This window comes from Lissotriton helveticus, chromosome 2_2 (genome assembly GCF_964261635.1).
Source record: "Lissotriton helveticus chromosome 2_2, aLisHel1.1, whole genome shotgun sequence".
Lineage (NCBI taxonomy): Eukaryota > Metazoa > Chordata > Amphibia > Caudata > Salamandridae > Lissotriton > Lissotriton helveticus.
In genome coordinates, this window is record NC_136060.1 from 456,437,314 (window position 1) to 456,449,716 (window position 12,403).

Sequence of the window (12,403 nt, forward strand, 5' to 3'; positions counted from 1 at the left end):
AGACTGGAAGAAAGAGCTGACACTTACATCTCAATGGGCTGTGTCCTGCTTACACTGAACAGACTGGCTAATCCCCTGGAGGGTTTCTGGAGCCACAGCAGGAAGAGAGGAGCCCTGCATCCTTGAAAGCCCTTCTATGAAGTCACCTCAACTTCAAAGTCACCACTCGGGATAAGAACTGGACATCTGACCCTACAAACTCAATAAACTTCTGGTCCTCTGGATACCCTGCCAGAAATATGGACTGCTGTACTGCTGAAAGACTACCACTCTGCTGGACTTCTTCTCTGGAAGAACTGCTTTTCTGCTGTGTTGGCCTGCCCACTGCCAGCTGTCCTCCTTGCCTGGATGTGAAGAACTGGCCCTACACCTCTTGAACCCAGAGTTACTCCAAGGGCTTGTTTGCTTGCCTCCTGTTTGAAGTCTTGGGGACACGAAAGACTTCCAACCAATGCAAACACAGCATTCCTTGAGCAGCACAGCAGTCCTTCTTGGCAGAATTGTACTGAAGTGGTTGGGCCTGAGGTCCAGTTCTAATACCCAGTAGTGCCTTTGAAGTGGGGAAGACATCACAGGGATGCCCTTTCAAGTGCAATGAGGCCCTGCCCTTCTTGGCCTGGCTCCAGGCTCACTACAGTGGGGTATGTAGCCCGTTGTGTGTGGACAGGACACAGCCTATGCAGGTGTAAGTGAGGCAGTACTCAGCTCCGCCCATCCATCGAGCCAGTTAGTGGCCCAGTAAGGCCCATTAAGTCACACCTAAGCTCACATTATGTGTGGCTGTCTAGTGGGAATGCACAATCCCCAGCTGTCACCCATCTCAGATGTATGTTGGAGACAGGCATTAGGCACAGAGAGATAAGAGCAGAAAAATACCATCTTTCTAAAAGTAAAAAGAACAATTAATGGACGGAATGCTGAACAATGTCAAATATTCAGCCCCAGTACAGGAATCTGGGCCTAAATCCAACCTTTTATTGCTCACCATGCCATTCCAGTTTGGATCCAGCCATATGCAAATTAGTCTTGACCCTTCTCCCCATGGTAATAGTAAATCCTGAACTGCCAGGCTATCTTTCTGAAATTGGTATTTTTTAAATTGTAATGACAAATCTGACTTTACCATTAAAGAGGGTTTATCATTGCAATTTGATAGGTACTAAAAATAACATATCTACTTCCTTCCAATTGGGAATTACACCAATAAGAAATCCTCAATGTTAACCTAGCAGAGAGGTAGGCCTCACAGTAGTTAAAACCGCTTTTGGGAGTTTTTCACTACCACGACATGTAAAGCTTAAAAATATATATCCTGCCTTTTACTTTCACAACACCCTGCCCTATGGGCTAGCGAGGGCCTATCTTAGGGGTGCCTTTTGTGTGTTTTAAATGCCAGTAGACATGGCTGTGTAAACTGCACACACAGGCCCTGCGTGGCAGGCCTGAGACATGTTTAAATACCTACTTAGGTGGGTAGCACAATCTGTGCTGCAGGTCAACTAGTAGCATTTAATGCCTGAGCACATGTAGTTCACTTCACTGGGGACGTATAAGTAAATTAAACAGGCCAATTGTGGTAAGCCAATATTACCATGTTTTAGAGAGAGAGCACATTCTCTCCTCCATGAAAAAGTGTGGCGGAGAGGAAACAAAGGGGACCTACAGGACCCCTGATGGCTATGGGCCCTGGGGTGCATGCAAGGGTACATAACATGCACCCACTTTGTGTATGCACCCCAGTTCCTGCACGGTATGGATTGTACAGTCCATGCCCAGCAGGAACTTTTTGGGGCATTCCATTTGCAGAGCCAATTTTTAGAGACACTGCCGTGGAACCAAATAACAATGGCAGCCAGACACGAGAAACACTCGTAATCTTGCAGGCAGCATGGCCACAGGTTTGGTGGTGCTGGGGTGGGCCGCCGGCATGGTGGTCTACTCCTGCACTGCCAAATTTATAATAAAGCCCAAAGTAATCTTCCCTTGTAGCTGTGGGTCCACCATGTGTAAAGTGGGAAGTTTTCCTTTTCTGTCCTTTTAGTTTGAATGGTATCAGGAAACATACAGTTTTGACAAAGAAACAGAAAATCTGTTAGCCATACTACTCAAACGGTTAGTCTACTTTTCTAGGCAGTATGCATGTTACAGTCTACAATTTTAAATGCACTCATGTTTGCATTTAATTAGGTCTGTCTCGTGTGTAAAATTAATTATTAATATATGAAAGCCCTTCCACATATTGATGGTCATCCATTTGATTCCACCAACCAACTGCTGGTCACCTGCGACATTGTATCACTATATACAAGCATTCCGCAAGACATCACTCTTGATGACATGTCCACAGCATTGAACCAACGTGGGGCACCGGTCACTGTGCCCACCAACTTCATCATTTCCCTCTTGAGGATTGCCATGATGAGGAACTTCTTCATTTTTCAGAATTGCTTCTATCTGCAAACCAAAGGAGTAGCGATGGGGGCGACATTTGCCCCTGATCTGGCTATTATCTTTATGGCTGCCTTTGAAAGTGAGTTTATTTTCAACAACATAAACCCTTTCCAATCTATGGTGGGGCTATGGATACGCTATATAGACGACATCCTACCGATTTGGACAGGTGACCAACTCTAGCTGACTACCTTCCATACCTAGCTAAACCAGAGGTCCTGTGATATCCAATTAACACTGCATTCAGATGCGCACAAGATTGATTTCCTTGATCTGACCATCTACGCCGACGGGGGTACACTCGAGAGAACTTTGTACCGAAAACCTGCAGAACGCAACTCACTTCTTCGATATAACAGCCACCACCCGAGAGGTCTCCGGGACAACCTTTCCTATGGGCAGTTCCTCCACATTCGGAGGAACTGCTCCCTCAAACAACACTACATGAGTGAATCAGAGGACTTGGCAGATCACCTAATGGAAGGTGGCTATCCCAAAAGACTAGTGAAGAAGGCTAGAAAATGGGCTTGGTTCAGCCCACGTGAATCGCAACTCCAACCGCAAGAAAGATCTAACACCCGGGAGCAGAGGTTTATTTGTGTCAATACATTCTCCACAAAAAGCAACGCCATAAAAAGGATTATCAACAGACACTAGAACCACATATCTGATGACCTCGCACAGGAAACTCCACTCATGCACTCATTCAAGAATGCCAAGAGTATCAGGGACCATATTGTCCATTCCTTTCTGGACCCGCCTACACCACCAACGTCCTTGTCCATTTGGCACCTACCGCCCATCATAGGCCACCACCGATGCGGTCATTGCAAGGCATGTGCCAACACAATCCAAACCAAGGAATTATTTTACAAACAACTCAAGATCATACTGAAGACACACACCAAGTGCAACACGACCAATGTTATCTACAGGATCATCTGCCCCTGCGATCTGATTTACATAGGTCAGACGCAACAAAAGATCAAGGCAAGGGTGTTGCAACATTGTAGTCGGATCCGTTGTGAGGTGGTCGGCGCTCCGATGGTTGAGCATTTCAAACAAGAAGGCCACGCCCCATACAGCTTCAAGTGGATCATTTTGGAAAAGGCCCTTTTGGGACCAAAGGGAGGCAGTATTAGCCACATATTAAATGTCAGTGAATCAAAGTGGATGACTCTTTTGGACTCTATTGATAATGGACTCAATGAGTTGGATAGCAGCTTTGCCCAATTAGCAACCATATGTCTGTAAGCTTTCATACAACAGAGACATTAATGCAGTTCTTTCCTTACCTTTTGAGAAAAAACACTTTTTCTCTCTGTCACAACACCATTAGACTATGCACACCGGATCCCTTGGGGACTCATTTTGATTTTGTTCCTATTAATGTTTCAGAGAGTCTGCCCTATTCCACCCCCTGTCCTGAGGAAGACCCTCATGTAAGGGCCCAACTACCCCTACCCTATTGTGGGTTCGAAATGTCGACAACTGATCCCTTTACCAGCTTCCATCCCAAGCCTGAAAACTGTATTTCCATTCTAGGGAGCATGGTTACAGCCTGAATTGACTTGTTATTCATTTATGTGTTATTGTCTCTGGTCCGAATTGCGGCCAGTTTCTAAGTAGTATTTTTAATAAGTACATTTGACCTACACTGTATTACACTTCCTTACCTTGCACTACCTCCTATCACTAGCACTTCCACTCCAGTTCCCCCTACTTTGGGCACTACAATTTGTTCATTATGCTAATATTAGTTTTGTGCGCAAGTGTTTATGCACTGGTACTTTGTGATTAAATAATAATGTACATTCTACTTAATTGTATGTGCTTTCTATTTTGCCACTGAACTTTCTCAATTGTGCATTCTATAGTATCCTGCCACGGTATCTGTGCACACAATGCAGGATGCGAAATGGCCGCACATAACGTAACGACGTTGCAACAATGTGGCGTCAGGCAGATCAGGCAAAGCACTCAGGTGCGCATCTCCCTCGCACAGTGCGTCTCGAGGGCAACATCTCAGGGAAGGCGCGGGCAGCAAAGGCAGTCTGAGCCTAGCGGGCGTCTCCCAAACCAGGAAAAAAGTATGTACGTACTTCATTTAATGCGTCCCATGTCGGCAGCTCCCAGGCAGAAACTGCCGCAACAGAAACATTCTATGTTACACTCATGGAACCAGGCATTCTATGTTTCACACAAGGACCTGGCACTATAGTGAGTGCAGTCAAATGGATAGATGGTTGGATACATCAATTATCTTACAGTTGTCAGAATCGAAATCAGTCCAGCAGGTCAAAAGAGGGACATAGCACAATCAAATCATATATCCACAATTTGAAAGCTTGTTCAGACAAACTTTAGAGATGAATCTATCAGCGGTTACATATTTCAAGTATGTTTGTTCTGTAGACTCACGTCCCTCCTTGCATGTTTAAAAGGTAGATGTTTTTTCATTAGAATGTAAAGTCATTCCTGCGAATGCTATAGTTTCCCAACAAACATTTAAAATACAGGTAAATACTATTTTTATTAATTAAGTATGCTTTCTGTTTCTTTAGCACACAGTCTGCTTCAGGATAGGTGGAAAGGGGTCTCTCAACGTTGGAAAGCCTGTCCAAATATTCTCCCTAATATTTTCCTATCAATTGAGAAATCTTCCATTTGAGGAAAAGCTTGATCTGTTCCGGGGTCTTTAAGATCTAGACATTTAAAGATGACTTCCACTTTGGATCAAGATCACAATATACCTTGGAGTTTGTTCAGATTGCTGCAATATGGATAGAGACTATGAAAACTGTCATATTATTTTCCTTCTAATCTTAACTACATTTGAATTGAAAGCCCAAAGTCCTAGAATGATATTTTTTGAAGATGTTACAAAAGCATGTATACTGTAAGTACACATAAACTAATCCCTGGTTTTCGTAAGAGTATCTCACTGCTCATTTTCAAACTATGTTCTGGCCTAAGTTTGGGAAGATTGTATGGTTGAATTTGAATCACAGATTTGAGAAGTGTTAGACCATACAACATATACTATTCTATGCATAAAGGCTTGATGTGATGCAGTGATTTGTTGCCACAATGGTGATATGTTATTCCTTTTTTTTCTTGAATAAAATTCTGATAAAAGTGGTTCATAGAAAAATAAATCTATTAAATGTTGATAAATGATAATAAAAATGCTAAGTCATATTCCTATAGGAGTTATAGTTATTTATTTAAAATAGACCTATATTCCACAGGGGTAGTTGTGTAACTCTGTACAATAGATTATGTTGGGATCTTAGCAGTTATTTATGTGAATGACTGCAGAATACAGGTATCAAGGGGTTGGCACTTAAATGGGTGGTCTCTTTTATCTCTCAAATAGAGCACTTTGAGCCATTCCGTCTCGTATTTCTTCTTCATACACCTGCACACGGCAAGTTTTACAAGGATCAGTTTAATATTTCTGCTATGCCTATGGCCTGCATTGTGATATTGTTTGGCTTTAAATTGCATGAACAGAACAGAACAGAACAGACAAATGGAAAAAACCAAGCCTAATGATGATGACAAACCTAAGATGCTATTAGTTGGCATTCAAAAAGAGTTCAACCTTCTTGGGTTCTACCATGTGTACTTCTATGGCACCCTCAACCAGAATTTGCAATATTTGTTTTCAATTGGATAAAGACTAAGGGGTCCATTAACTTTTTGGAGGAGAGGGAACTTTGTTGCAATGGCGATGGAGTTCCCTCCTCGCCAACATGACAGAGTTCCCTCCCCACAAACAAAGTGGTCCTCCTGCTTCGTCAACATCTCAGCCGAACTTCTCCAACAGTCCGATGGTAAAAGGGAGGCCAGAGAACTGGCTACATGTCCATGTGCCCAATTAGATTAGCCAGACATAAAGCAGTTATTTTACTGCCCATCTCCGCAAGGCACACCCTGCAAGTAAAGGACAGTTACAAAAGGAAAAATGCCCCTCTTGCTACGGGAGGTAACCCCCTTGGCTTGGGGGTGCATTATATTTTTGAAAATAAAAAAGAAACCAGTTTGATGCAGGGCTCCAACATGTTGAAGGTGCCCTGCAGCAAAAGCTTTGATGCTTGCTGACAATGCTTTAGAAATGAGCGTCAGCTTGGTGGTAATTTCTAAATTTGGTGGCCGCTAACTCCGTCAGTACTGACAGAGAAGGGGCCTGTAGGGGAAAATGTATTTGGCCCCTCAATTGGCCCCACAAATCAACAAAACACCCAGACTTCGTCATTCAACTATGCGGGTGGCTAGAAAGCTACTGCTCCTATTAACTGGACTTATTCAAAATTATTAGCAACTTCAATTACTCATTGAGGCTGGATTTTATCACATTTCAATATTTGGATCTTCTGAGCCATCTTCTAAATCATCTCCTGTTAGTTCAAATTGTTGTGCACATGTTAGTGCATCTGCCATGAACATATGGTGTGCCATTTGTATAGTTTTATTTCTGTAAGCAACTGAACAATATTAAAACAGTTAATTGTAGATTAATGATGTAAAATTGATGGGACCCTGCCTTTTTGAATTAAAAAAATATTATGTAACACCCAACAATTCTCTCTCAAATCAGATAATCTGACTCTTCTTTAAGTGTCTATATTTAAAAGATCAAGAAGAACAGACTCCCAGTTATTGATAGAGTAAAATACACCTTGAACACAGTAAATTAGGGAAAAAATGTTTATCTAAGGTGAAACACAGGTTAGATGTGACACGCATGGAAGGACAAAACCGGAAAACCATTTGTGATTTAGCCAAGTAAGACTTTTCCATCATTTGTGATATTGTGTCCTGCACTTGCCAAGACTTATATCCCTATATCACACTAAGACTGAACTTATACCTGGAACTGAGTGTGTAATTATAATTAATGTATAGTCATAGTTAATTAACTCTGGTTAGCTCCTTGGTTCTTTCAGCCCTTGACTATTGTAACGGTTTATTTTTAAATACCCAGGTCAGGGTCTCAAGAAAGCTGCAGTCGATACAAAACGCCGCAGCACGTCTACTTTCAGGAATCCCAAAATTTGCGGCCATTTCCAAAACAATAAAACGACTTCACTGGCTGACGATCCAGAATAGGATCAAATTCAAATCGCTATGCATAGTGTACAAAGCCCTAAACAATCAAGGTCCCCAATTTCTAACGGACCAGCTGGTTCCATATCATCCCCCCAGACAGCTTCGGTCCTCTAACCGTAACCAGCTAGTGATCCCCCGGTCCAAAACAGTGTCTTGGGGTGATCGTCGCTTTCTGATAGCGGCACCTAAACTATGGAACACCTTGCCGCAGGACATCAGACTAAGTCCTTCACTCATGCAGTTCCGCAAGAAACTAAAAACCTGGTTGTTTAACCAATACTTTCTCCCCTAGAAAGGTACCCGGATGATGCAAGTTACACTGAGCAGTATTTACGCAAATATTTCAGCGCCGAGACGCCTGCGGGTATTTGTCGCGCTTTATAAATGGCAACAAATAAATAAATAAATAAATAAGGACATCCACCCTAGGTTTGTTTATACTTTTAGAAAACAAACTGCTTTTTACCTTTATAAGAAATCACTTTCAAGTTTTTTAAGAACTTTAGTTATAAGCTTATTAATAGTGAAAATAATTGAGTTGTCATTGTTCAGTATAAATATATGCAGTATATCAGATTGTATCAACCTTCGCCGTGGACAGTTTAAAAAATATCTGTAATATATAGGTAGATTAAAAAAGGGGTGAACATGTTTTTAAATGTATTTGGTAAACACTGAATTATCCAATGACAGACGGGATATCTGTATATTGAGCACCCCTGGCACTGCTTAAAATATTTAAATGGCAAAGTGAATACGATTACGGTTCACAAACTTCAATGAGGCGCCAGCTGAGCATTTGGAGTGATTTGCAGTGATTGTTGTGGAGACAATCTAAAGCTGTCCATTGACTCTCTTTGAGTGAGTATTTGAATTGATTACAGTCCTCATTGACCATGGTTGTCTATGCGGTGTGTTTCAACCCTGGGGTTTGTTGTCCCATCTTTGGACTAAAGCCATATAGAAACCTGTAGTACAGCTAAATTCAATATTAGCTCTACAGGATCAGATCAAAAGTGCAGTTACTATTATTATTATCATTTCTTAAGCGAGACATATCATCATTGGAGGGAGCTGTGTGTCTATTCGCTTTCTCACCTTAGGTGATGAATATTACTGCATTGGAATTTGACTTGGACTGCTTGACTGTTGGTTTTACAAGCTGCAGTCAGTTCAAAAGCATCAACCATACTGCTATGCATCTGAGGACTACAGACCATATTTTACAGGATCTTGCTTCTCTTCACTGACACCCAGTAAAAGAAAATGTTGCATTGAAATTGATGTGGCTTGTGCAAGAAGCTCTCTCATCCAGCTGTGCTGCCTTGAAGGAAGGCTTCAGGTGGCACCATTCCATGAAAGTCAATTCACAAAATAGCGAATCGGCAGAAGAAGTGGCTTCACAGGAAGTAGCATCTGATGATGTGTGATGCGAAATCCCATGAAATTATGCCACATGATCTTTATCCTGATGATCATGATGACATCATAATAATACCCCAAATGGAAAAAAATATTGCTAAACGACACAGTGATACACACAAAAGAGATTTAAAAAGATAATAGCAGTATGGCCCACTAGTACTAACTTGTAGGGACTATACATTACATATGAACTATGATGTTGGCTTGATTTAGCCCTTTTCATTGATAAACCTACATTTATCTCGGCTTGTAAAGAACTTTCATAAATGTGGAACACAGGTGGTAATAGTTCTGTTCAAAAACATATTTTTTCAAATGATCACAGTAAAGGACCATTGCAACAATTTGTTTTAAAGTATTTTTAATTTGTTTAATTGTATTGCGCATTATTCCACCTCTAAATTTATTTAACCTAACGTGTAATCTCCCAGTTGGATCTGCAGAAGGTAAACAGTGCTGGTAAGAATATTTTTTACTTTCTGTCCTTGTTACTGCTTTTGACACCTCGGAGGCCAGGGGTCGCACAAGCAGTGCTAGAGGAAGCGAAGGGGGTGGGGGAGTCGAGGGTCGCAGTTGCAACTCCCAGTGACCCAAAATTACATCTGTGTACCATTCTTCCCATCCTCTAAGATCTGTTGCTTAATCTGTATTAGCAATGCCACTGCTCCGTCGCTCTTCACTTGAAAAAATATAAACATAATCATGCAGCTAGTTATATGAATTATTTTGGAATTAGTGTGCATTATAGCCCTAGCACGTGGTTAATGCTTTGCACTGAAATTAGGGATAGTAGGTCTTTAATGGCCATGTGGCAAGAGCTTCTACTGCAGCTGGGTAGAGACCGGAGTGGGTGGAGTGTCATGGCTGATGTCTTCTTTATTTGTGGCGAGACACACTTGGCCTTGAATTGCATGTATTATGTGGTGTGGTGCAGTGGCGGCTGGTGACATTTTAAAGTGGTAGGGCATAGAAGTTGTTCATGTGTGTTGTGTCACGAGCAAATTGAGTGTGCACATCAGGGATTTCTCCCATGTGAAAGTTTGAAAAAAAAGAGTGGGAAAATCATGCATTTTAAGGCATATTTGATGAAGCACGATTGTTTATAATGCAATTGTGATAGTGTAGACTTGAAATATTTCAACACATAAAAAACACTCCATATTTTACAGATTAAAATTGTTTTGGAACTGTAGTGTGCAAATTTACAGTACAAGCAAGGTTTATAATTATCTTACCTGCACACATGGTTGTCTTGTTTGTCTACTGTCTGCAGGAGAAACATGTCCTCTTATTTGCATTGAGCCCTCAATATGTTGCCATAAGATAAACTATTGTGCATTGGGAAATCCTCAGATCCTGAAGCTTGTAGCTTGTGAGCCCAAGAGCACACTATGCAAGGCATTAAACGGAGCCAGACGGCAGGTCGAGAGAGAGAGGAATGTGCAGGGCCCACTCCACACTAGGTGCATGAGAGGGCTGCCTGCACTTTAATCGCCTCACTGCCAATTTACAAGATATTTACCACCTTTAACGCGTTTGCCCAGGTAGGCTTTTTTTTTCCTTAACAGGGAAAGTTTGATTCTTTGGCCTTTTATACCAATAGCTGTCTGTGTCCGTTCTCTCTGCACAGCTCAGCAAGGCAAAAGCTAGACATATGTTCTCATCCAATTCCTGACCTCAGTTGCCAGAGAACTAACGGAACCCGGAGAAAAGGGTAGCCCTGGTCTTGTACACGGGACAACAGGAACATGCTATGAAAGGAGGCGGTGGAGCTGGCAGCAAGTAGCTGCTAGAGACAGGAGGGGTAATAAAGGAAAAAGAGGACAGGGGCTGTGCGTCCATTAGGGCGCTGAAGCGTTGCCCCACCAGCCACCCGCATCTCCCTCGGCGTCTCTGTACTTAAGTAAACTCTCAGTTTACTTAAGTTCAGAGATGCCGAGGGAGAACTGACAATGCATGTCAGTCAGGCTTAGCATGACATCGGACCGTCCACCCCCTTCAGAGTCTGAAGGGGGTGGGTGGTCCAGCATCATGGTGACTGACAGGCATTGTCAAGGGCAGGCAGCAGCACAGGTGCGCATGAGTGGGGAAGGTCGGCAGATTTTTCTGCCGTACCCAGTCATGCTCACTGGTGTCTGCTCAGGCTGGGGCATGCCCATTAGGAGAGCGTGAGTTGAGCAAAGGCTCAAATCTCGGTCTCTTAATGGGCTGGAGGGTGGAGAGTAACCATGCCCTAAGTCAATCCTGGCACTGCTCCAGCGCCAGGATTGGCTGAGAGGGGTTGCCACTCACTTGCCAGCACTGCAGCAGTGATGAGGCTGTTGAAGGTGCCAACGGACCAGAGGCGGTGCGGACCAGGTAAGATGATTTTTATTTTATTTAAACCGCCCCAGCCCCCACCCCTGCGTGACACCTCACCGCAACACCCCTCCTCCCACGAGCCGCGACTGCAAACTTTGCTGAGTGCTAGTGTCCGTTTTATAAGTCTCATCTACAAAGGCATTGTGCAAAGGGTGGGGAGTCCGTAAGCTCCGATGGTGATCCCGAGTTACTGTATCTATAATCAAGCAGCAAAGTTAAGCATCAGAGGTGGTATTAAAACGAGTTCATGGGTTAGCTTCTGAACCACTAGGTCACACCTCCGTAAAGACTTCGGGGCAGATTTATGAGGCCCTTGCGCCACGTTTACGCCGCTGTTGCGTCACGCAAGGCGGCGTAAACGTGGCGCATCCCTGCGAGGCATTTACAACGTGACGCATCTATGGAGATGCGTCACGGTGTAAGGCCCTGCGCCACATGAAACCTGCGTCAGGTTTCATGTAGGCATTACGGTGCAGGGGTGGGCGTTCCGTCGTAGGAACACCCCTGGAAAGTGACTCAGTGAAATCTACAAGATTTCACTGAGTCACTTTCTACATCAATTCCTTACGCCTGCTTGAAGCAGGCGTAAGGGTGATGCACCATGCAATGTAGGGGTGGCCCCTGTGCATTCAGGAGTCATGTCGCACTTGCGACATGACTCCAGCAATGCGCCGCCCGTACGCCGAAAGATGCGTCACGCATCTTCCCTGCCTTGCACCATGGTGCGCCGCATTGTAAATGCTTACAACAAGGGGTGGTGAGGGACAGAGTCTCTGAATTAAGCAGAATACTCTCACCCAGTCAAGAGATCAGGGCTAGATCCAACACCGTTTTTTAGCTCATTGCACCATCCCAGTTTCAGAACCTGGCTGTATGCAAATTAGTCTGTCCCTGGCCCAGTGCATCATGGGAACAGGGCAGACCAGACTACAAAAGCCAATTCTTACACTGGGAAGGAAACAAGCTTCCGGGGACCGGTTTCTGGCATTACAGCCGTCTTCGGCCCGGCTTGCTTGAATCCTGATGGTGCAATGAGCAAGGGACTCATGTC